This window comes from Thermobia domestica, chromosome 6 (assembly GCF_964235325.1).
Source record: "Thermobia domestica chromosome 6, izTheDome1.hap1.1, whole genome shotgun sequence".
Taxonomy (NCBI): Eukaryota; Metazoa; Arthropoda; class Insecta; order Zygentoma; family Lepismatidae; genus Thermobia; species Thermobia domestica.
In genome coordinates, this window is record NC_137459.1 from 197,525,411 (window position 1) to 197,550,556 (window position 25,146).

General features: G+C 35.2%; 1 protein-coding gene across 4 annotated transcripts in view; it reads right to left on the minus strand.

The window, feature by feature from the left end:
* The window catches only part of LOC145688390 (E3 ubiquitin-protein ligase SIAH1A-like), a 78,989-nt gene that overhangs the window by 33,675 nt on the left and 20,168 nt on the right, over positions 1–25,146 (minus strand). For all 4 annotated transcript variants that reach the window (XM_081762563.1, XM_081762562.1, XM_081762560.1 and 1 more), the window contains exon 2: positions 21,259–21,385. The gene's annotated coding sequence lies outside the window, so the exon portion shown is untranslated. The remainder of the gene's footprint in view (positions 1–21,258; positions 21,386–25,146) is intronic.

Below are 25,146 nucleotides of genomic sequence, written 5' to 3' on the forward strand. Positions count from 1 at the left end.
ACCGACTAGAAGAGTACCACGAAATATATCCAAATATCTCAATAATGTGAAAGCTCTATATATATATAATGCATTATAATACCAGAATACGGTTGCTAGGAACTCCTTCGTTAGGATGTTGGATTTATCAAACAAAATCTACATAAATTCTTATTATTTGTTCTCGTAAGTATATCGTTTACATTCTTACTTTAAAGTTAATGAGAACTGGAAATCACGCAAGGAATCACGCATATCAGAAAATTCAAAAGCAGAATTGATCTAACTTTTTCGTGAAGCAAAATCTTCGAATATAAGTTTTAAACTTGTCAGAAATAAAATATATTTCTGAGTTAATACGTTCGTTACAAAACAAACTTAACGCCCAATGACTATGCATATAATTTAGGCTACAGGAGACTGTGGGTAAGTGTCAATCAATGATATGGTACTGCCCACCACAGACTTACATGGCCTCGAATCGAACCAGTCTCTCTTCGCACCAGATGACAGTGCTATCACTAAACCCACAATACTCCCGAAAAAACTTCTAGCACACAAAAACAAAATAAATGATGATGCAGCAAATAGTTAATACACATACCATATATGTATTTATCTTGTAGCGTAAAATTTCAGACGGAAAAGAAAGAAAGAGAATAAAAAGAAGGTACAGATACATACATACATATACATACATACATACCACTATTACTATGATTAGGTAAGCTAATTTCAATTTTATACTGATCATATATTGAACACACAAACCCTGCAGGTTTTCCACATTAGGAACGGATTCCTGTAAACAAATGTAAATGTTTTACTACGTAAATTATGAATATTATTAGAAAATGAATCTATGAAGAAAACTCTATTAATACACTTCTGAATCGCCACTCGACTAACATTAATTAGATGTACGACAATGCTGTAAAAATCAAAGCAGAAAGTAGATTCGTTATAGCATTTAAAAGAAGCTTTCACTTCTTCGAGAAATTAATTAATTATTTTCATCCATGTTCCTGAATGCTCATACTCCCTGTCACACTCCAAATTCAACTCTGAAACAAATTCAATCTAATGTACAATATTAGAATATACCACTGAACGTGTGCAAATGCATAATATACATAATTTAAAAGCATAGGTAGCCAACAATAAGAATAATGCAATCTACTGATAAGGCTAAAAGAGTAGGCAATTGTACGATAGTACAACATGTTCACATAAACAACAAATGCATCTTGAGTTCCACGTTATTCATTTTCGTTCGGTTTAAATTTTCTCTCATACTAAAACATTGTCGATGTATTACAAATCAAAGAAACTCTAATTGAATCACAACCATTTATTATGGTATGGCAACGCACGTACCCAAAAATCAAAGTGATACATTGCATTGAAGATTTAAATGGTCTACAAAAACTTACACTCTAATCTCTCGATGTACTAGAAACTAAGACTAGAATTATTGCAGGATGAAGAATACTTACTTGTAATATCTAGCTACTGGTTCTAAAACCCAGCTATGTTTCGCTTTTACACTTACATTAGAAGAAATAAGATCAAGGTAAAGAGTAACTTTATTTTTTTCAAAATGTGTTAGTCACTACAAACAATATTCGTTGAAACAAAATATTCATGCACTAGTATTAGAAAATAGTACTGATTAGTATCACAATATAATACTAATAATGTAAAATAACTATTACTCACGCCGATGACCAATACAATTTCGGCGAGTACCTGCACGCCTTCTTCCACGAATAGCACCCTTGGAAATTTTAACTGTTAGGAAATATACAGTGATTAAATTAAAGAGGAACGATGTAAGACAACTTATACGGAAGCGTCAAAAATTCTCAGCTACTTAAATGGTCACACCTAATTTTGCATCAATTATTCCGTTAAAAAAAAAAAAAAAAAAAAAATCCTTTAATCACATAGATTTAACAAAAACATTAAAAAAGAATCTAGCTGCTCTGCATTTTTATTAAAAGATTTTCAGCCTTTACCGTAACAAATGCCTGTTTGACACTCAATTCTATATCTTGAGTACCAATATTTAGGCGGCGTAGCTGTACGGGAGACTATAAACGAAAGTCCGGAATTGCAGAATCTGAAAAATTGTGAAAATGCAAAATTACAGTAATTAAGCAGCTAATGTTCCTGTCGTACAATTGGGAGTTCCTGTAATTATGCAATTTTCTAGCTCTGAACATAGTAGTTCGCCTTGTTCTGGCATTTTACGATATTTTGTTCTAAAATGCTGCAGAACGACAGTAACATTTTTTTTTTTTTTAATTAAAGGATCCATTATATTTCAGACAGAAATTTTCTTGTAGGTCTTATATCTGGAGAACTACATATTGTAGCCAAACCAAAACTACCACTTAACTCAGTACGATGTGCTTATCACGTAAAAAATACGAAAACTCGATTTAGGGGCCATTAAAACTTTTTGTGGGCCCTGATCCAAAAAATCCAATATATTTCATTCGATCACATATTTTCTTGTACGCCTTATATTTCGAGAACTACATATAGTGCAGCCAAACCAAAACTACCAATTAACTCAGTATGATATCCTTATTCCGTAAAAAAATACGAACTCTCGATTTAGGGGCCATCCAAAATTTTTATGGCTCCTGATGCAAAAAAAAAAAAAAAAAATACAATGTTTTTCATTCAGTTACAAATTTTCTTGTACGCCTTGTATCTCGATAACTACATATACCGTAGCCAAAGCAAAACTATCACTTAACTCAGTATGGTGTGCTTATTCAGTAAAAAATATAAAATCTCGATTTAGGGTCCATTCAAAAATTTTGTGGCCCCTGTTCCAAAAAATCCAATATAATATTTCATTCAATCTAGTATTTTCTTGTACACCCTATATCTCGAGAACTACATATAGTGCAGCCAAACCAAAACTACCACTTAACTCAGTTTGGTGTGCTTATTCCGTAAAATATACTGAAACTCGATTTATGTAGAGGCCGTTCAAAAATTTTGTGGCTCCTGACCCAACATTTAATTATTGGCCAAGATCGCAATCTTTTGATCCATTTTTGGATCATTCCTAAAATTCTTGTTTGCTAGTTTAATTACGCAATAAGCCTCTTCAATATCGAGTTTAATATGTCAAGTGAAGGTAACAATTGATGTAGAAGTAACTACACATAACCACTCTTAATTGCTACACCAGGGTACTGGAGCTAACTTGGATATTTCCAGAATTTGCAGTGTTCTGCTAGAAGTTTCCAGTACACTAGTGAACTGAAAACAAAAATACCACATACAACTATATCCTGTGATATTTAACAACCTGTAAAATATGATGAAAGAACTTTCTTGAATATTCTAATAGAAAGAATGCACAGAAACTAGTGGGTTAAGATCGAACAAAGAAAAAGAAAGAAGTGTTTTCTGGACTTATTTCTCCCAGAATGCCTATCGTAGTCCACACTCACCTTTTGGATTATTATTATTTGCGTGTGTGTTAGCCTCCACTCACTCCTCACAGCCAAATTTTTCCTCACCTTCTTCACCGTATTACATATACTTCGATTTTTTTTTCTTTTTTAATTCGTATTACATTTGATAGTGTAAAAATTAAAACGAGAGGAAAAATTGTTCTTGTTGAAATACTGCTTCCAAAGAAGCTAGTTAAGGGATCATATTAAGAACTAAACATTAAACAAGTAGATGAAAGTAAAAGAGGCAAATCAGTACGGAAAAGAAGTACTGTTCAGCAAAACTAGAAAGTTCCAGAGAGCAGAAGAAAGTGTTTCTGAGGGAGCTTTTTAACGTCGCGCCCATGACTGAAGTGAAAATGAATTAAGGTCTTATAAATACAATCCATCCTCCCCCTCTATAAGAAAAAAAAATGACTTTCTTAATTCTTCGACCGCAACCTTCATCCGTCAATACATGTTACTAAAGGAGTATTCCAACCAAGTCAACTGTTTAATTCTCCCTATATATATATTATACAATATGTAACGCACCATACTCAAAAATCCCGCACCAGATGATATATAGCTTATATACTCTTGAGACGCTCTATCGATTTGATTGAAAAAAAAAAAACACTTGTGGCTATCTATTACTATTTTTGTTCTATATCGATCAATGTTGAAACCGAAAACGGGTATTTTAAACAACTTCCGATCTGAATAGAGGATTAATGGAAAAGAGAGACCTATTTCTTTGAAGCTGAATCGATTGCAAAAATCTACATCTCGATATCTCGTAACTCAGTATTGAAACCGGAAATAATAGTAAATATGAACAATTTCTGGTTTTGATTAAATGTTGTGGATAGTTATATGTTGTCTTAAGACGCTAAATTGTTTGCAATAAATCGCTTCTCGCTATCTATTACTCTTTTCGTTCTATAGCGATAAAAGTTGAAACCAAAAACCACTTACGGCTTGAATGGAGGGTTAATGGAGGAGATGGAACCTATTTTAGAGGCTCCAAATCGACCACAAGAAATGAATTTTCAACATCTGTTACTGTTTTTCCTCTGACACCTGTCGACAGACAGACGGACAAAGCCATTCTAAAGACTTCCGACACTTATGCATAGCTTAAGCTGCAAGTGTAATAAGGGCGAACATTGAATATATTCTTGGAACACTGAATTGGTTCTCGTAAACCGCGTCTTTCTATATATTACCGTTTGTGTTCTGTGGTGATCAACAATGTAACAGAAAGCGATAGATCTCTACTACTTCTGGATCTATTCATGTTGCAAAACTATGCTTCTCGCTATTTCTAACCGCTCTTGCTCTGATGCCAGCTGCGGGGATGAACATAGCCGTTCTATAAGACTTCCTATACGTAAGCATAGTATACTGTAGCTTGGAAGTACTAACAAATGAAATAAATTCAGTTTGTTTTACGAAAGTTATCCATTTTCCGTTTCTCGGCACTTTTCGTTTTCCGTTTTCGGATTTTTTTTAGTTTTTCGTTTTCGAAAAATTCATTTTTTCCAAAACGTGTTTAAAAAAAAAAAAAAATGTGCCCATCCCGAGTTTCGTTTCGTTTCTTTATTTTTGTTTCTTCTATTTTCTTCGTTTTCCTCTCTACATCTTTCTGTTTCCTCCTCGTTTCTTTCGTCTGTAAATATGTACCCTTGCTAGAGCAATAGTGTATAGTTCATGTCAAATTTACTTCATTATATTCTGTTTTCCCTCAATCTCTTTAAATTTCATCGTGTGCTCTCTCTCCTTCATTTCCGTTGTTTGTTAGTACATGTAATATCCATATTTAACTCTATACACACAATGCAGATACTACGCATTTGTTTTGGAAATTACTATTTGACACGCTAGTCTATGAAGGTAGTAATCGCATCTGTTTTAATGTACCTCCCTCCATTAGACGTTACTTTCTATTTCTATAACATATTAGTGCTAGGATACAAGACTATTCTCCAATAATGCTACGGATTTTTTTTTTTTTTTTTTAAATTCCTGTATTTGTCATCATATTGCAAAGGATTGCTGTAAGTTTGGTTGCCTACTGAATGAGCCACAGTAGTAAATACCAGGGATTCTACATAAAATATGTCATTTCTTTAGCTGAAAACTGCTCTTAGTCTTAAAAAATGTAGAAAACTACTTACCATTAGCCATAACTGCACTAATCGATGGCACCACAATACCGTAGACGTAATACCTATTTATACAGTATTTCACCTATCACGTCTATCCTGTGAAACCCTGTCATAAGAATATTAAATTTTAAGTCAAAATTTCAATTTACCTAGCGCTCTGTATGTTGAACCGCAGTCCACCTGCTTAAAGCAAGAATAAAATGAAAGAATTAACACTGAAACATACATTAGAAGAATGTATACAAGATATAAGCCTTCAGTTACAAGTGCCATCGTGGTTATATAGCTAGCGGTGCGTAAAACACGGGGATTAATTACATGGGAAAGCTCCTGCAAGTTCGGTTTCCACGTTAAACTGTATGTCTACATCTCATAGAGCTCCGTGCTGAAAGGAAAACTAAGCTTCAAAGCAACCAAAAAATAAGCTTTTACAGCTGGATATTACGTATTGTTGTTTTTAGCTTGCCAGAGACAACCTTAATTTCGAGTTTCTTTATTTGTATGTTCGACGATTTAATAATTTGTGGATGAAGATTACTTTCTGCATCGTGTGTACTATTCTATAAATGTTAGAATAAAACTGAAATGGAGTTTAATTCTTTCCCATCGTTATACATTGTTTAATATTTATATTTCCTTTTCGCATTGCCAAGAAAGGCTTTACTGAAATATTATATACATATATAAAACCTCAAATACTCTATTTTTACTTTCGAGCGACGAAAGGCAAGAAAGTTTGGTGATCGTGAAGAAAATGAAATTCGAGATTCCAACGGATTTACACGTTTCATATCCCATAGATACCGAAAGATTTTTCATCTGTCCGTATGAACATTCACCTGGAAGCCATACCGTTCAACGTGTCGAGACCAAATTTTAAACTTAAGGTTTTTATGTGATTCTCAATGTTCTTCCTTTCGATCTTTTTTCCTACCTATAAAATTAAGGTTAGTTTACTAAAGGGTAAAAAACTTCCTCGTGTCTAAGCGGTTAGCGTAAACGTTTCTGGTGTGGGAGATCCGAATTCGATTCCCGGCGGCTCATGTGGTTTGGATCCCACTTTAAGCTGTAGCTCCACGTCTAATATAACCCCGTTGCTGAAAATCAAATCAAACCAAACCAAACTGAAGCGTGAAAATCAAAATTTACAATTTCTTCAAAAACTGCTGTCAATTTAAACATCGTCCTGAATGATTTAGAACATATACCGTTCCAATTCGATCGTGGAATTTTTGCATTATTATCGGCACGTTGATGATATAATTAATGCTATCTATAACAAGTAGCAGTGCCATGTGTACACCACATCAAGCAGTTTGGTTTGTATGACGTGATATTTTCTTAGCAATGAAACCGAAACTGGTAGTACATTTCTACCATTTCCGGTTAGTAGAGATTAGAGTGGAGATGGCATATATACTTGAGACAGTTAATTGAGTGTAGAAAACAGCTTCTCATTATCTATTACAGCTTTACTCTATCCTGATCCACGTTGAAACAGGAAGTGGTATATTTGTGTCGCTTCCGGCTTGAATAGAGGGTACCTGTTCTTAGAATGCTACACTGACTCCAGAGGGGGAGACACCTCTCGCTATTTCATCGTTTGGGCTCTACGTAGATGAATACAGAAACCGAAGCTGAAGCGTATTTCCATCACTTCCATATTTAGTAAGAAGTGGAGGATGAAGATGAAATGTATTCTCTTCAAATATGAGGACGTCTACTCCGTCAGAATCTTCAGAACCCCGTAAGATAACATGCAAAATTTAAATTTTCCATGTGAATGTCGAAACGCAATATAATCTAGGCAATAGTCTGACTTTATAACTACTGACGTAGGGTAATTGTAATGTTTACTTCAGTAATTAGGTAATCATTCCTGTAGGTAAAGAGTAGAAGCCACTTTCAGACCTCATAAATTACGAAGGGTCACATTCTTTGAAGAATATCTGCTGGGGAGACATGCCTCGTGGCAATTTAAGAACAGAAATTCGCGTCTCCCACCTCCAGTCTTTCATCATCGTACGCCTTGTGCAGCCTTCCCAACTACTGAAACGCTTCAAACTTTGCAACGATAACTATCTGAGTTTGCTTTTTCCGGAAACTCGCGTCACAGACATAGGAACAAAATACTTCGTAGAAAAAAAAAAAAAAAAAAAAAAAAAAAAAAAAAAAAAAAAAAAAAAAAAAAAACTTGAAACATAAGTATTGAACGTATGTTTCTCATTCGCTTCCCACAATTTTTAATACTTTTACGCCTAAAGAATCTGTGTGGAGAAAAAAATAAGGACTATTTGCACAGCAATCTTGGAATATTAGAATTCCGTGGTATATATTTATTTGTGTTGTGAATGAAATAATGAAGCGTGTACGCGTTAATCACTGTCACGCAATCACAATGGAAATTTCTTACTCCATCGGAACTGAATATCATTATCAATTCAAATATAATTGCAACGTTGTGACGCCAGTAGATGTGATTTTTTAGTTTACATTCCCTCTAACAAACAAGTATAACTGCTTTAGAGACAGAGATAATTCATTTCTAAAGTTTTTGATAAACTTCGCCAATTTTACATGAAATGCTTACTCGCAGAAATCATCTATTCACCCGTAGAACGTTCTTTGCCTATCAGAGAAACAAACATGACGGCAAAAGGACATATCTCTTTATTAGAAGAAGAACGTAAAAGTTCTGTAAAATTGGTAGCAAAGTGACTTTCTAAAATTGGTTGTTGAGTGCCACATTTCATTAGTTATTTATGAGGTAAAATTTACATGTTACCACATGTGGATTGAGAAATCAATAGTAAAAGATTAGATCCTCTTAATCGATTGCAGGAAACCGCTTCTCGCTATTTAATACCGTTTTTTGCTAGGTAAATATATAAAGGAATTTTGGTAAACCAAATTCCTTTAAAAATAACATAATAAAAAAGCATATACAGTATACAAAAATAATGGAGTATTTGAGGTTTAAGTGCACTTTAATAAAGCTTATCTTTAGATTACAAAAGAAACCAGTTGAGACTGCTAAAAGAGCATTGCCAGAACGAACTTAAAAATAATGAAGAGATGGAGCGGGAAGAATAACTGTCATTGTTCCTAGATGTAAAAGTCAATTTTTTTATCCGCACCTTCTTCTCTTTCTCGCAAAAATTAACAAAATATCATCTCTCTATGACTTACAGTTCCAGAGATATGGCTTCTTAAATCTCTTCAAATTCGAACTTTTTTGGCCAATATCTGGGAAATGGTGGCCAATTGGCCAGTGGTCACGGGTACTATTTGGTACCAAAATGTTCACCGTCCTCTTAGATATTGATCAACACTAATATGGCCTCTCTATGACTTACGGTTCCCGAGATATGGCTCCTTAAATCTCCCGATATGGGAACTACTTTTTGGCCAATATTTCGAGAACGCTAGGTCATAAAGAGACAATATTCGAGTTAATCAATACCTAAGAGGATAGTAAACATTTTGGTACCGATATTAATTGGTGGCCAGTTTCCACCGGTTACTGTTTGGTACCTAAATATTTACCATCCTCTTAGGTATTGATCAACACCAATATTATCTCTCTATAACTTATGGTTTCCGAGATATGATTCCTTAAATCTCCGGAAATCGGCCATTTTTTGGCCAATATCTCGGGAAGGGTTAGTGACGCGAAAAACTCCCATCACTTTCTCAAATAGTTTTTGATGCTCTATCGAATGCAAGGCTCAAAATGGAAAAAAAAAAAATCGCAAATAGCAGACAGACGAACAGACAGACACATACAGACATAGTGAATTCAGTAACAAACTTTCTAAGTTCGTTGAATATAAATGTTAAGGAATATGTAAGGGATGACTAAAATTAAAATATCGTTTCAGTTTTATCCAAACATTTGAAGAATAGTTCACACGATGTAAAGGAAGTAAAAGCCCCACGTTTTTCAATGTAGTCTTAGAATACAAACTAACAAAGCATAACACATCTACATAAAGAAACTCAAAATTAATCTTGCCTCTGGTAAGCTAAGCAAAACATGGAATGCTTTGGTTCAACTTTGTAAAAATAAGTCGACGAGTAGTAGAAGATAAAAGCATTGGTACCCACCCATGACGATGTAAGATAATCACTTCGTATCGACTAACAGTACGTATAACCTAACTGAAGGCTAACGTATACAAGGACATTTTTAATAACTTCTAATGGGTGTCCCTCGTAGGTTCTTTTATTTTATCATTAGTTATAATTTCTTAATCTTTCCCTCACCTCTCGCTTTGTTTCCTTCTCGGAAGAAGAAAGAAAAGAAAAGAAAAAACTATTTCAATGTGAATTTCGGCTGAACATACGGAGCGTTAAGTACATCGAATCTTATACGTTTTTGTAAAAAGCTTCATAACATATATATAAAACATACGATAATGATCTTATATAATTAGATTATATAAACATTTTTTATAAATTGGTATATAATATTAGCATGCTCAATACTGAGTCCGCTAGAAGAAAGTATTACATTAAAAAGAAAAAAAGCTTTTTTTTTTTTCTCCACCGCGTAGCTGCAATATCCTTGTCTCTTCTGGATAGTGTATTATTCTAGAATAAGTTTCCAAGGATAACAGTAGACGTTGTATTCTGACATAAAAGCTCTTAACCTGTGTAAATAAATACATAAATTAGCAAATAGGCACACTACCGATTAAAATGTAACTTTCACACGTATAAATGGGTAGATTAGAAGAAATATGAGTTTAAAAAATGCACAATGTATACATTCCTTTTCATTTTTCTATGAAATCATTGTCGTGTTCAACGAACTGAAATCCCAAAGATATATTTTTTTTTATGCCTTTTTACTTTGTTTCTCCCGTATCTATTCTCTTCTTGAACACGTTTGCACAGAGAAACTCCAATACTGGTCACAAGTGTTTCTACAGAGAACTAACCAGCTAACAGAGAAGTACTGTAAAACAAAATCTATTGCACATACATTGTCATCTTGCATGCATATATCTCGGATCATCTTATAAGTAATGACGTTTTATGACTGCGCGAAATCAGCGTGATATGACAGGCGAATGATGAAGTATACCAAGGTTGCCTTAATATCTGCACCTGTTGAACTGGACAATAATGCACCGCGAGCAACTGTTAGTAAATTCACATCCAAAGAACGCCATTCCACCTATTGGACTGTTCTCGGACATCAGCAGTACGTGTCGAAACTGGGAGGATAGTTACCCCGTGAATTGGCATCTCAGTAAAAACAGTAACATGTGGACATTTCCAGTTCTCTGCTTTCCCGTTAGAGAAGGAAGTCACTTCTGGACAGGATTGGACAAGAGATGAAAAATAGATATACTACTCCAGCATTACATGCGAACACCATTGGATGCCGAAAGCGGTTGCAACAGGAACACTGGCGGAATATGACCTTCATCCCCTGCATGCTGTTGTGTTTGGTGGTATATCCATTTTGAACTTTTGCTGCATTTCAGGAAAAAATGCCCTACTGCCACACGCAAGGGTTGCTGGGTTGCTGACCCATCGGGACAACGATTGCCCACGCTCTGCAGAGATGATCTGCGTCAAGTTTGCGGAATTCGGATGGTTTCAAAACCACCTTGACGGAAAGACACTGTGCAGTGTTAAAAATGTGTGCTCAGATTTTCAGTGTTCTTTTTACTTCACTTTCCAAAGGTTATATTGTTTTCAACTGTTCTGCCTTTTATTACTATTTCTTACGTCTACAAATATTTTTATCAGCTTTTCCTAGAGTGCTGTATTGTTAGCACAACACAGCATCCATCTCATCCAGTGTCCTATAAATCACTCTTGCAATAAACATCTTTTCTTTTACGTGAACCTCAAAAACAATACAGTCCTCTTTCAAATAAATTCCGAAGTTGTTCAATAAAATACAAAATGTTTGTTTAATAATACAAATTTATTTTATCGCCAATTAAATGGGCAAATTTTGATACTCTTATTTCAACCAATGAATAACCCAGTATCGAAGCATTTCTTACAGACAGTACAAGGCCGACAATACAAGGATAGGTTGAGTTTCGTTGTGATTTGATGAAAATGTATCATTTTCAGAAAACAAACCAAAACTCTTACCAGAAACATCTATTCGTACTCTCTTCTTTCCTTGCTTAATTTTTTCATCTTCTCTCATGCTCTTGAGAAGATCCATAAGGGGGCGGTTCACAGTCTGAGATGTCTTTTGCTGTTCTGTTTCTTCTCGTTCATTGTCTCTTTTTGGCAGCATTCTCAGTATTTGGTCTCGACAAAGGGGAAAAATTCCACACTTTTGAAATCCAGCCCTGATATTTTCCTCCTTCAGTTTGTCACACATTTTTTTATTTTTCAGAAGACTTGGAAATTTGTTCTTAGAGATTGTTGATTCATTCCTGTCCTTTTCTCCGCTTCTCAAGAATTTTCCACTCCTCAAGAAGTGTTTCTATTCACCCCACTAATTAAAAATCATAACAATAACCCAGTAAAGTTAAATTTTGATTAAAAATAATTTACAAAAGGAAAACTTTTACTATGAACGTCAGTAAATGAAACAACAAACTACAAAATAGGCATATGTTCAAATGCAACAAATATGAAAATGTCGTACTTATCAAGAAAGTTTGAGCAGCGCCAAAATACCGTGTAGGATTTCAGTAACATATTAACGCTGCTGCCGTCTATCGCAGTGTTTCCAACTCACTAAAACATTTTATCTCTGCTGTGAACACTTTAGCCATATAAGACTATGTTAAGAAATTTCAGTTTTGTTGATTAATTTATCGTTTAGATAAATCCAAAACTAATCTGGGAGTTTTGTTTCTATTCACCCCCATGTTTCTATTCACCCCATTTGACGGTACACAATTACCTTGAAGTCTTAAGAGTCATAAACATCGGTATGATCACCACCCATGCCGTAACACAGCTGAATTCTGTGCCAAGTTTTCGCAGATGTTTTGCGGAGATACTCCGGAGGCACGAAGGTGAAGGCGTGTTCTACAGATGCTAGTAATTCCTGCGTTGTGTGATATCGAGTATTTCTTACTTGTTTCTTTATGAAACTCTAGAGAGCATTGTCTGCTGTCGTCAGATGGGGACTTAGAGGCCAGGCAAAGGGAGCTGGTGAAGATGCATAACCTCTTCCAATCCAGCGGCCAGGAAATGTCTGATTCAGGTAATTGAGCATGTGAATCGCGAAGTGCGCTGGTGCTCCATCCTGCTATATCACAACAGTGTCTTTGATACCATTTTCTTCCAGTTGAGGCACCAACCACTCATTAAGCATCTCCAGGTAAGAATATCCGTTAACATCCTAAAACCGTCAGAAAACACCAATTAGGGGTACGCTCACTTCCGGGCTACGCTGTACAGTAAAGAAAGCTGCATTTTTGAGGGAAAAAACTGTCGTGAAAGAAGTACTCGGGAAATTCCCGCAATTGAACGCACAAAGCATCGGAAGTGAATACTTCAACAATAAAACCATTTATTTTAAGCTGGAAAATATTTAATTTCATTTAAGACATTTTGAAACACTAACTTTATAAAATATGAATTATATCTTTAATTGTTTTAAATTAATTTTCTGGCAAGCACTGTCTTGCAACAGGTGCTCGGGAAGTTCTCGTAATTGAACGCACAAAGTATGGGAAGTGAACTTCTACAAAACATTTGGCGAATATCACTGAGGCTTCTGGGATAATTCGATCTATATTTGTTCATTCGTCCTTTAGATCATTAGACGAATATTTCACCTCCATCAGTTCTGACCCTCCCACTTGGAATCTCCCCGCCCCGTCCTGTATCCGCCTCTGGTGTACAACACATACTACAGGATACACTTTCGGTCTTTCAAGTTTAAATTTTCAGGGTACAAGCATGAGGCACTCTAAATATCATGTATAGATTTTGGCGGCATACCAATGTAAAATTTCAAAATGGCGACCTTTTTTTTTTTTTTTTTCAAAATAGCTGCTATGCACGCTACAAAGCGCAATTTTCGGTCTTTTAAGTTGAAATTTTGAGAGTAGAAGCACGAGATACTCTAAATTACCTGTTTATATTTTGGCAGCGATCCAACGTAAAATTTCAAAATGGCTGCCATTTTTTCAAAACAGCACTGAATAGAAAATTGTTGCAAGTTGTGACAATGATATTCTTGAAATATAAATCATATTTTAACACCTTTACCCCAAAGACACTGAAATATATCGAAAAAACCCATATGGGTCCAGATGGGTTGGGTTTTTCAAAAAAAAAAAAAAAAAAACTTTTTTTCAAACCCTGTTCACTGTAGTTCATTTCCAGTATCAACAAGTACAAGTAATTTCGCTGGCAACCCAAAATTTGAGGCAAATTCTTTGTTTGATATTTTTATTCATTTTAAAAGTCGCAGACACTTTTCAGACTGACTAACCTTAAAAATAGGCATAGACAAACTTGTTGACAGATACTCGCACCTAAACTCTTAAGTGACAATTAGGTACATTGGCACCACCTTGCAGAAAAAAAAAAAAAATCTTTCACGTAGGCTTTTTACATGAACAATTTCCGCTATTTATTTGACAAAATATACACATAGTATTACATGTATTTATGTGTGTGGAAACAAGCATAATCCCAAGCGTTACGTGTTTCAGCACAGTATCCGTTACGTGTTTCAGTACAGTATCACTGAATCTAAACATTACACAACTATAATCTGCCACTTGTATCAGGTATTGACTACCTTTATTTATTTCCTTTTTTTAAGCTGCGAAAGGAACATAAAGGTAAAATTATGTAAACTAATCACCAGCGGTTATAAAATTCATGCACATTGTTAACATTATTGTGAGGGATAGGAAAACATAGTAGCTACGTAATATATAGAATCAACGTGTATTGTTCTGTTACAGACAAATGAAAAGAGATCATATTAAGAAAGAAAAAAAAAAAAGATTAATGATGAGTATATACAAAAGCAGTGCACTGCTTTACGATTAATATTCCACACACAATCAGAAAAAAGTAAGAAAGAAAAGAGTACAAAATCTTGCAAGATTTGGGTTGCTGCATCATCCTGAATACTTACGCACAACAGAAAACTTATTTTTACCAAACAAACAATACGTCAGCAAATTATACCATCCACAACAGACAATCGCTACCAAATATTTCAGTCCCGGACAAGATTCCTTCTTGTTAATGAACATTATCTATATCATAATTAAACAAATTGTGCCGCCCAATTTAAAGAATAAGTAACTGGACAACGAATCCATTTACTATTCACTTTTAGGCTTTCATCAAATTCACTCTGCAATTTTCCCCATTCATCATACAATAATCTTTCTACACTTTTAACATTTTAATTATTTCTTAAACGAAACGTTGCTCACTAAAGAACCTGAAATCAATAAAATCGACAATGCTTTTTGTAGTCACTTTGGAAACTATTTTACATGAACAAGAAGGAATTTTGACCCTGACTGGACAACAAACATGTTACAACTGACAGCAACACAGATATACAGATGGTTAACAAAATAACGGAAATACTTGAAGAAAATGCAATTTCCCTGATTAATTCGACATGAGATAACTGCTAGCCAGTAGAACAGCTTTGGTTCGTTGTGGAACGAATACATATAAACCATGAATGGCTTCCAGACAAATATTATATATATCACTTCTCATGCAGTGCTACCTCAGTTTCGACAGCAAGGATGGAAGAGGATATTTACTCCGCAATTTGAGCTCCAGAACTGACCATAGTTTCCAATAATTTTGAGAATAAGAGACTGGGCAAGCCAAAGAAGGTGGTAGTAATGGTATTCCGACCTTCAGGAAATCATGCCTCAACAGTTCCTGCAGTGTGAGATAGCGCATTGTTACCTCAAATATTGCAATATAGGCCAAAATCGGAAATGCTGACTGTACACACAATAACAGGCAGTGATACGTCCTGTGAGCGTAATCACAGAAACCACTGGGCTACCAGGAAATTATGGCCCACAGCACCACAGAGCTGATGCCACACATAAAGGCCTGTTGTTGCAAATGAGGTTAAAGACGACTTGTCACACCTTATTGCGCGTTTCCAATCATTGGAGGTCCACTTTGCATGTTCTCAACACTATCTTCTTCGCTCTAAAGCGATGTTGATGCTGATCAACGCTTTCAAAATGACAACCCCATCGCGCATGTTATTACGTAAGTCACGTCGTACTGTCATTGTCGCAATAGGTTTTCGAGCCGTTTCAAGTCAAATAAACACAATTTGAGAACAAAATTTACCTTACCCTCTTAGATTGTCATGAAATTTTGCACACGGCTACTATTCATATAGACTACGAAAAATACCAAATTTAATCTTTATATATCAACCGGTATTGTAGGTAAGGCTATATAAAGTTAAAAAAAAAAAAATGCCCACAATAGTATGTTCAATAGTATTTTGAAATTAGAATTGCGGCTCACCTAATTCAGTTGGTTGAGGTGTCATTTTACAGTATTTTTCATGACCTTTCCTGTGGTCCACATCATATAGGATAGTACAGAATTGATCTTTCAAAATCAAAATGAAAATGTTACATCAAAATTTTTCAAAAAATACATTTTAAAATTTTCAAATTTATTCCATGAATAGATAGCAATGCTGTAAAGCACCTGGCAAAGTATGAATTTGGGATGATAATGGGTTCATTGTTTAAAAAATTCATACCTAACACTAGAGTTTTCATGAAAGTGCTTTCAAAACTAGAAACAAATTGACAGCTCAAAAACATGTGCAGATTTGTTTTGAAGAAGGCACTCTACGTCACATACTTATTGCGGTCACTCAGTGAGGGTCGAATCATAAACGTCCTTTTAGCAACAGTGGGTGGAGGGTTTCCTTGGTAACAAACCTTAACATTAAAATGATGCCGCTAGTAAACACGTGTTTTCAGAAGGAAAGAAGCTATTTTATCTTTCATTTCTTTGTGAGAAAAGTGATTTCATACACCCCCTCCTCCTTCCCTCTTTCCAACATGCACAAATTGGGATGACAAAATATCCTTTCATCCATCCAAACAAACCAATATTTGGAGAGTTTCTTTTTTGTTCACTCACAGGACAGTTCCAGCTGATGACTTATTGGGATGCGCATGAAGTGGCAATATCATGCCACGTGCTTCTCCAAACGTCAATTTGTTTCTAGTTTTGAAAGCATTTTAATATCCTGTACCTAGCTGAAAAATAAATGTATGCAATATTTTTTTTTCCCTACTTGTAGGAATAAATATGAATACTAGAGTAATGGGCCTAAAACATATCATACAGACTTGTAATCTGCTGGCAATACTTATTAGCTCATGCTCTAAAAACTTTATCTTAAACCGAAGTTACAGTGCTGATACTTTTGACCTTTAGTTTTATAAAAGTTAATAAAATAATAATAATACAAATTTCACAAAAATGTTACTGTAAATAAACGTTGTTTGTAAAAAAAAAAAAAAGTATGCGTCTAACACGGGTACAACAGCAGGGTTGGCTGGTTTAAACCAGTTTTTTTTTTAAAAAAAAGAAAAGCAGCAATTGGTGTATATATATAAAAAAAAGAAAAATGCCAAAAGCCGTGTGAATTTCATAGTGAAGTTTTTACGTATCTCGAATTATCTGTGTTAGTTGAATGTAATTTTCGCCTTGTAATTAAGGAGTGTAGATGAGCCCACAAAATTTCTCCCAGCTGGAAATCGAGTAGTGGTTCAGATGCCACTTTAAGTAATGTGTACAATTCTTCATAACCTCGCTGTTATACGCGAACGTTAAGCCTAAACAAACTAAACGAACTGAAGCAGCTGTAGCGGGTAAGCCAAGATCTATCAAAAATTTTGAAAAATATAAACGTCTAAAAGATAATAAATATATATTTACTGCAAAGGAACAAATCCTATACATTTTTATTAAAAAAAAAAAAATAAATAAAAACTTGTCTACTCAAAATTAAAGACCGGAAGCCACCCCTGCTAACGAAACAAATTCTACCTTATCTATCTGCTTGCCTGAATATCTGTTTCATAGTTACCAATATTTTTAACTTTGCTTAAATATATAAATAGGCAAACTTAATCAACCACATCTGTAGCTTATCAATTAGATTTTAATCATCTTGAATGATATTTCATACTAAATTTTTAATTTTAAAATTCCAGCATTCATTGTTTGAATAAACGCCATTTTAGTGCACTGGTTATCAGGGATGTATGCAGGAATTTATTTCGGGGGATCCACAGCTTTTCAGTGGGGTTTCAAATTCAATATGAGGGCAAATTGTATTATTATTTTCAGATGGTTTGCAGGGTTGGGAAAAGGAAGTGTCAAACCTCCAAATAAAGTTATCAGGCTATGTCACCGCAGTTTATGAAGGAAAGTGGTGGCTCGGGCATGTTTTACAGAAAAATGAAGAACTTGATGAAGTAAAAATAACTTCTTCATCCACCTTGGCCATCTCTTATCATTTTCATTCAAGAAATTCTGATGTTCTGTGTGTTAGTAGTGAACGTTCTAACAAAAGTGAATCCTGTAACTCCTACTAGATGTTAAGTTCTCCTTGAATGTGATGTACGCCAAACAAATGTGGCTTTTTCAAACTTCAAATGATAAACATATCCTACTACTTGTTGAAAAGTTTTACTATGGAATCATTTATATTCTTTCTTTAAGTAAGTGTTCATTTTTATTTTCACAAAAGTGTAAAACTTAGCGTTCTTGTGTTATTACTCTACGTACAGAGCACTCTTGAAAAATCAAGAGTTAGTTTTGATTTTTTTTCTCAACAATGAACCCATTATCATCCCAAATTCATACTTTGCCAGGTGCTTTACAATAATACTACTATTCATGGAATTAATTTTAAAATATGTACTTTGAAAAATTTTGATTTTGAAAAAAATAAATTCTGTTTTTTCAAATATGATGATATATGCTACAGGAAAGGGCATGAAAAATGCTGTAAAATGACACCTCAACCAGCTCTCTAGCTCAATTAGGAGAGCTGCAATTCCAATTTCAAAATTCATTGAACATGCTATTTTGGGATATTTTTCTAACTTTACATAACCCTATCTTCAATACCAGTTGATATATAAAGTTGAAATTCGGTATTTTTCTTATGCTATCTAGAGAGCATCTATGTACCAAATTTCATTAAAATCTGAGATGGTCACTGTCTTGAATTGATATGAAATGACCCTTTCGAGGTGCTGAATGAGTGCCGCAGTCAGTTTTGTGCATTCGTCCTATGGTCCTTGGTGACCTCTTTAATGCTCGGCGATTCTTATCACTGAAACTTCTCTTTTGTCTAATACTAGCAGAATAACCGTACACGGGGAGAATACATTTCACATTGGACATAAAGGACTGGATTTGGATTTAAACTGCATCGGAAAGTGTCACTGTTCGTCTCAGTGACCCCGAAAACTATGTATTCGACACACACACCGATCATTTTCGATCATTTCTATACATTCCCCTCCCCCAAGTTGCGGGCCTGAATTTAGATTTAACCAGCATCAGAAGTGTCACTGTTCGTCTCAGCAAATCTGAAAACTATAGACTCGACACTAATATCGGTCGTTTTTTATCATTTTTTTTAATATCTCCGCTTCCCCCAAGTTACACCATCAAAGTGAAATGGCAAAAAAACATCCCAGGCTCGAACCTCATCTATGTGAAAAACAGATCGAGATCAGTCATGTGGTTGAAGAGTTATTAAGCCACAAAGATAGTCACTTTCATTTATATATATATATCCCCTAAGTTGTACCGTCAAAGTGAAAGAATAAAGATCATCCCAGGCCCGAATCTCATCTATGTTAAAAATTTGATCGAGATCGGTCGGGTGGTTCAAGAGTACGAAGTCACAAACGTAGTGACTTTCGTTTATATATATCTATCTATTAAAATGCTACAATAGCAATTAAGAGCGACTGAGCTCCAACCTATAACTTTAGCTTACAAACCTTTGATTTGCGGTTATTTGTGATTTCACGTTTATAACAAAGACAAATATTTTTAAAAAGGTGTACTTTAAATAAATTACTTAAAGAGATCTATTTCACAAAGTTTATCCTTTTAAATTATTGTTCAAAGCCTTTGCATTTTAATAAGCCTTCTCCGAAATAAAATGCAAATGAATTGTACTGCCATCTCTAGAGTATTTTAAACTATACGTTTGTGGATGTTTATGTGTTTGTGGCAAATCCTTTCGACAGTGAGATCTCGGAAACTATAGGCTCTAGAAAGATGACGTTTTCACTGATCGATTGCAAATTTTGCGTAGATTGTCCAGTTCTAACTCAATATTAAAAAAAACATATATCACTGGCATTATAATTGACTGTATGAGTAATGTATTAGCTTATTTTAAAGTGTATAAAACGATAATCATGCCTGTTGTTCTGTATGGTTGCGAAATACTGTCTCTTACTCGGAACGAAGAACATAGATTGAAAGTATTTGAGAACAAGATCGTGAGACGAATATTCGGACCCAAGAGTAATGGGAATAAGGAATGACGGAATCTTAATAACGAGGAACTACATAATTTATACGGTTCACCAAACATTGTTAGGGTCATCAAATCTAGGAGGCTCAGGTGGGCAGTTCATGTAGCCAGGATGGAAGAAAGAACGAACACTTTCAAAATATTAACTGGAAGACCAATCGGAAAACGACCATTAGGAAGACGTAGGCGCAGATGGGAGGACAATATTAAGATGGATCTCGCAGAAATATGAATACAAAGTAGAAACTGGATCCAATTGGCTAAGGATAGAAGTCAGTGGAGAGCTTTTGTGAACGCGGCATTGAACCTCCTGGTTCCATAGGCCATAGTTGCTTAGTTTATGTATTTGCTTATTACATACTACATGCAAGAAGAAAGAAAACACAGATCATACATGAATTAAAAACTGCAACCGGAAGTAGGCTCAAATCTTGCAAACGGTACGACATATTGAAAAAGTAATCGAAAAAAATCTCCCCTTTACGGTATCTCTTGCCGATTTTTACCAAGACTTCTTTCACTTGTGTCTGCAAAGGGACATGTACAGATGTGAGGAATAACAAGGAGATTCATGCTCATATATCAATGATGCGCTTTGTAAAGAGCGCAGGTTCAGCTAGTATATATATGTATATATATATATATATATATATATATATATATATATATATATATATATATATATATTTTACTATTCGTCGATGATGCTGTCTTCCCATGAGTTCTGTAGGACATCACCATGTTGCACACTATTTCTCGCAACATACTACACATTAAGCGCCTTAGATATACTTGCGTCAACTAATCGTGCATCCATAATTTAACCTCTTTTGAACTCAAGGGATATGTCCCATTTGTCAGCACCACTGTCTGCTTGCTTAAACACATGCCTCCATTCTACCATACCTCACGCACTATAAACGATCCAAATGCTGCACACGCATCCTCAGCGTTATCCCTTCATCCATCTTACGCATTGCAAACCACAGGTGTTTCCATTATTTTGATACCATTTGCATATACTATTCGTTTAGCATACATTTTATTAACTATGAAGACATTATGCATATTGTAGATGAAACTGAATACGTAAATACATTACCAAACTGTATCCCTGGTTCACTGACAGACAACACATTTTTCTATAGACCCTGATTTCGCTTTACCAACTAAAACGGCAGCAAACACTACCACAAGCAGAATGCGTCACACTATGGACTGGTCAGAACCTGAAATGCAAAAATGAAATTCGTTACAACATTACATTAGAAAAAAATTACTGGTAACACGAACACTAATCTCACCACAAGAAAGCACCTTTTAACGATACAAAACATTAAATGCACTTCTCATTAATCATCTTGAACAAGGGAAATACACTGATGAAAACGCATTAAAAACGCCACCACGAAACTTACAGATCTGAGAAGAATGAAGGTAATTGTAGGTGATACTGATTCCAAAATGGCATCACGGTAGAAGACATATACAAAATAGAATTCAGAGGGTTACCTTGGCAGTATAGGGGCATTCGGGTCACACAAAGATAAGGTGAGGACAAGATTGAAAACGTCATGAATATACGAGACACTAGTGTTACTTCCCTGAGAATGAAGACTAGACGCGAGTAAGATGTGAAATTCGGTCCCCCATACAAGACTAGGTGTAGATTCTGTAGAGTGAGTTCTAACATATGCTAAGTTTTCCCGGTCACCTGCACGTCCATAACTATATCCGAGACAAAAACATTCTGATTTCTGAATGCTACCGCCCAGTCCTTCACTCCCTTCGCCAATGCAGACTCCCTCACATCGTGTACACTAGTGGTATTCAATCTTCCTTTCCGTGTACTCCTAGATACTTTCAAGCGTGTACAGAATTTAAGTTACCTTTAATTCAAATTATAGGTAACTGTATCAAAAACAAATTATAGAATTTACATTCATTAAGTAAATAATCAAGTTATACTACAAATGAGAGTTTCATGCTATAAATTTAACAGAACTATGTTAAAATTTGCATGGAATAAATGTTATATTAATAAACTAAGTTATTAGTTATCGAATTCTATGTACTCTCTAAGAAATCGAGTGTTCCTAGAGGTACGTGTACTCCAGATTGACCACCACCGATGAACCACTCGTACGCCACAACACACTCGAGTGACAATTTTGAACGACTAGCGAACACTGTAATATGGCCACGGTCGAAGAGAATTGCACAATAGGAAGTCACTGGCGTTGTCCTGGATTGCAGACACAGGCTTTGATCCAGGTAATATTTGTCGTGTTGTATGACAATCTAAAAACTGCCAGCAGCATCTCCTCTGCAAACATTACTAACCTGTCGCATTTCATTTATAAATATAAACCTGTGGTGGAAAATTAGTTCGAATCAGATGGTGTGTAGAGGGTAGTTTTAAAATGAATTTTCAGCAGTGTATCTAAAGTAGTAATATTTATCGGCAGGCTTGGCTGGTTTAAACCAGTTGTTTCTTGAAAGAAAGAAAGAAAGAAAAACTGGTTTAAACCAAAAAAACGAAAAATGTTCGGAAAAGTGTGTGTTTGTAAAATTTTGATGAACACACATTTGTGGGTTATCACGTTCCACTCCCGTATATTATTCGTATTATATTCAGACCTAAATTCCCCATTCATTACTCAAAGAGATTATACTACCAAAGCAACTTTTGTAATTTTTATAAGTTTATGAATGTTTCTTTTGTGATTTTTTATATAGTTTATTATTGTTATGCAATTGCAATCAAAGAAAAATTCTAAATATTGTTTCGTTTTAATAATGTTTACTATTGCTAAAATATATCGAAATGCCGTACTTTTTTGAGGGAGGGGGACATACAAACCCCACGATAGGCATTTATTGAAATCAGAAGTGTCTTTGGTATCTATTTATGTATAAATGGGTCAGAGCCAAAGTGGATTCAAATAATTCGTATTTTTTATCCATTTTCCTTACTGATATGCAAATGAAGTCGTCGTATTTCTTTAACTTGGACTAATAAAAGTCGTAATGAACTAACTTGGACTTAATTAGTTCTTCTGTACTCTGCAGTATTTTGAAATTGTCCATATGTAATTCTGTATAATGGTTTCACTTGTGCAACTGTTTATCTTTTTGTCCTTCTGAAATGACTCTTGACAATTAGACAATTATATTAAAAGTATGTAAAGATCAGTACAGCGTATCAGGAGTCCTTCGTGAGTGAGTCGGCAGACGTATCGCATTTGTGGACAATTAGTCCCGGTTTCGAGTTCAAATGGAGGACAATTTGTTTCGGATGTCAGTCGAGAAACGATTTGAACTCCGCTTTAAGCGTATGTAACCCCTTCCAGCATAACCCGGTTGTTGCATAACACCAAGGTGAAACAAACTTATTTCTGTCCATATGTGATATAAATACATAGAGCAAAATATTTAAACAAAAAAAGTTTTTTTTTCCTCAATAAAAAACATGGTTTTTGCCAACTCTGTTCAGCGGGATAGTTCGCTGGAGCAGGATTCATTCGTAAGATGTAAAATAGTATGAGCCTGCTCTGTGCCATCTGGATAACTGTAGACCAATTGTGCGTGTATAAGGTTTACTGCAAGGTCATATGCTTCATCCCATTACCCAAAATTTCACACCACACACTGGAAGTTCCAGTTTACTATAGTCTGTCTGTAACAAACCTCATTTCGCTAATTTGAAATGAAATGAAATGAAATTTTCGAGTTTTACATCCCACGATTATGCCGGCTAGGCTAAAGGAGACGGTGATGATGAGCAATGAATGAAATGGTGGAATGAAGAAAGTGAGAGGAAACGGGAGAACCCCGAAGAAACCCACGCACACGGTGTGTGCCCACCACAAAGTTCACTTGGCGGGAGCAGGGTTTGAACCCGGGAACCCATACACCAGAGGTGAACGCTCTACCACTGAGCCACCGTGGTCCTTTCGCTGATTTGAAATACCATAGTTTGTACTACGAATTGACGCTCCGAGTTCTCAAATCTGTTCCCAATTATTTCATGTAAATCAATTGTATCATGGCACTGAGTTTTATAATTCGCTAAAACTCGGCAAAATAACCAACTTCATAGGAATACTTTCAATATGATTGTTATCCGGTTGTATGGTGTGGGAGACCCAGGTTCGACTCCCGCGGGAGCTCATGTGGTTCGGATCCCACGTTAAGCTATAGATCCACGTCTCACATAGACTCGCTGCTGAAAGGGACGTTGAACTGGGAATCAAATCAAATCATCCGATTCTAGTTCAAACGAAGTTCAAGTTATTAATATCTTTAAAAATTCACTCAATTCTCGAATTCTTAAAATTTCAGAAGCCTTTCGTAAAACCTGCATATTACGGAGGCCAGAAGAAATATATAATTAAGTAATTTTGGTACCATGCAGAACACATGAAAGGCAGGGCCTACTATTACAGCGGAATGTCAGCCACTACTCGGGTTTGTAGCTCAGTAAGTTTCACACAGCAACAACGAATCTTCACACGTTCGCACAACGTATATCATGGATTGGATCGGATAAATAACAACTTTGAAATTTAAACTGCCACATTCAGTGTAATCTAGAAGAATGAAAATATTTTTCCGAAACTTCTTTACATGTGAAAATTACTAGTCATAAATTACTGCACAATTTTGTTCCGACTTGAAATATGTACTATACAAGAAATATATGATATCATTGTTTTTTTTCTCTTTTCTGAAAATTAAAATATGATCGGAATCTTTTACATATCAGTTATTGTATCGTAAGTTTTCGTATTCTCTTTAGCACTTATATGTTGCTTTTCCCCAAGCAGGTTATATGGGATGTGGCCCCACAATTTAATGTAAAATTCTAATCACATTGGTTCCCAACTGCAAACAGAAGACAGGCCTTGCGCACCAAAGGATAGAATGTAACCCTAATCCAAGAGGGATCGCTTTACCATAAATATTTTCTCCAAAAAATAAAGTACTA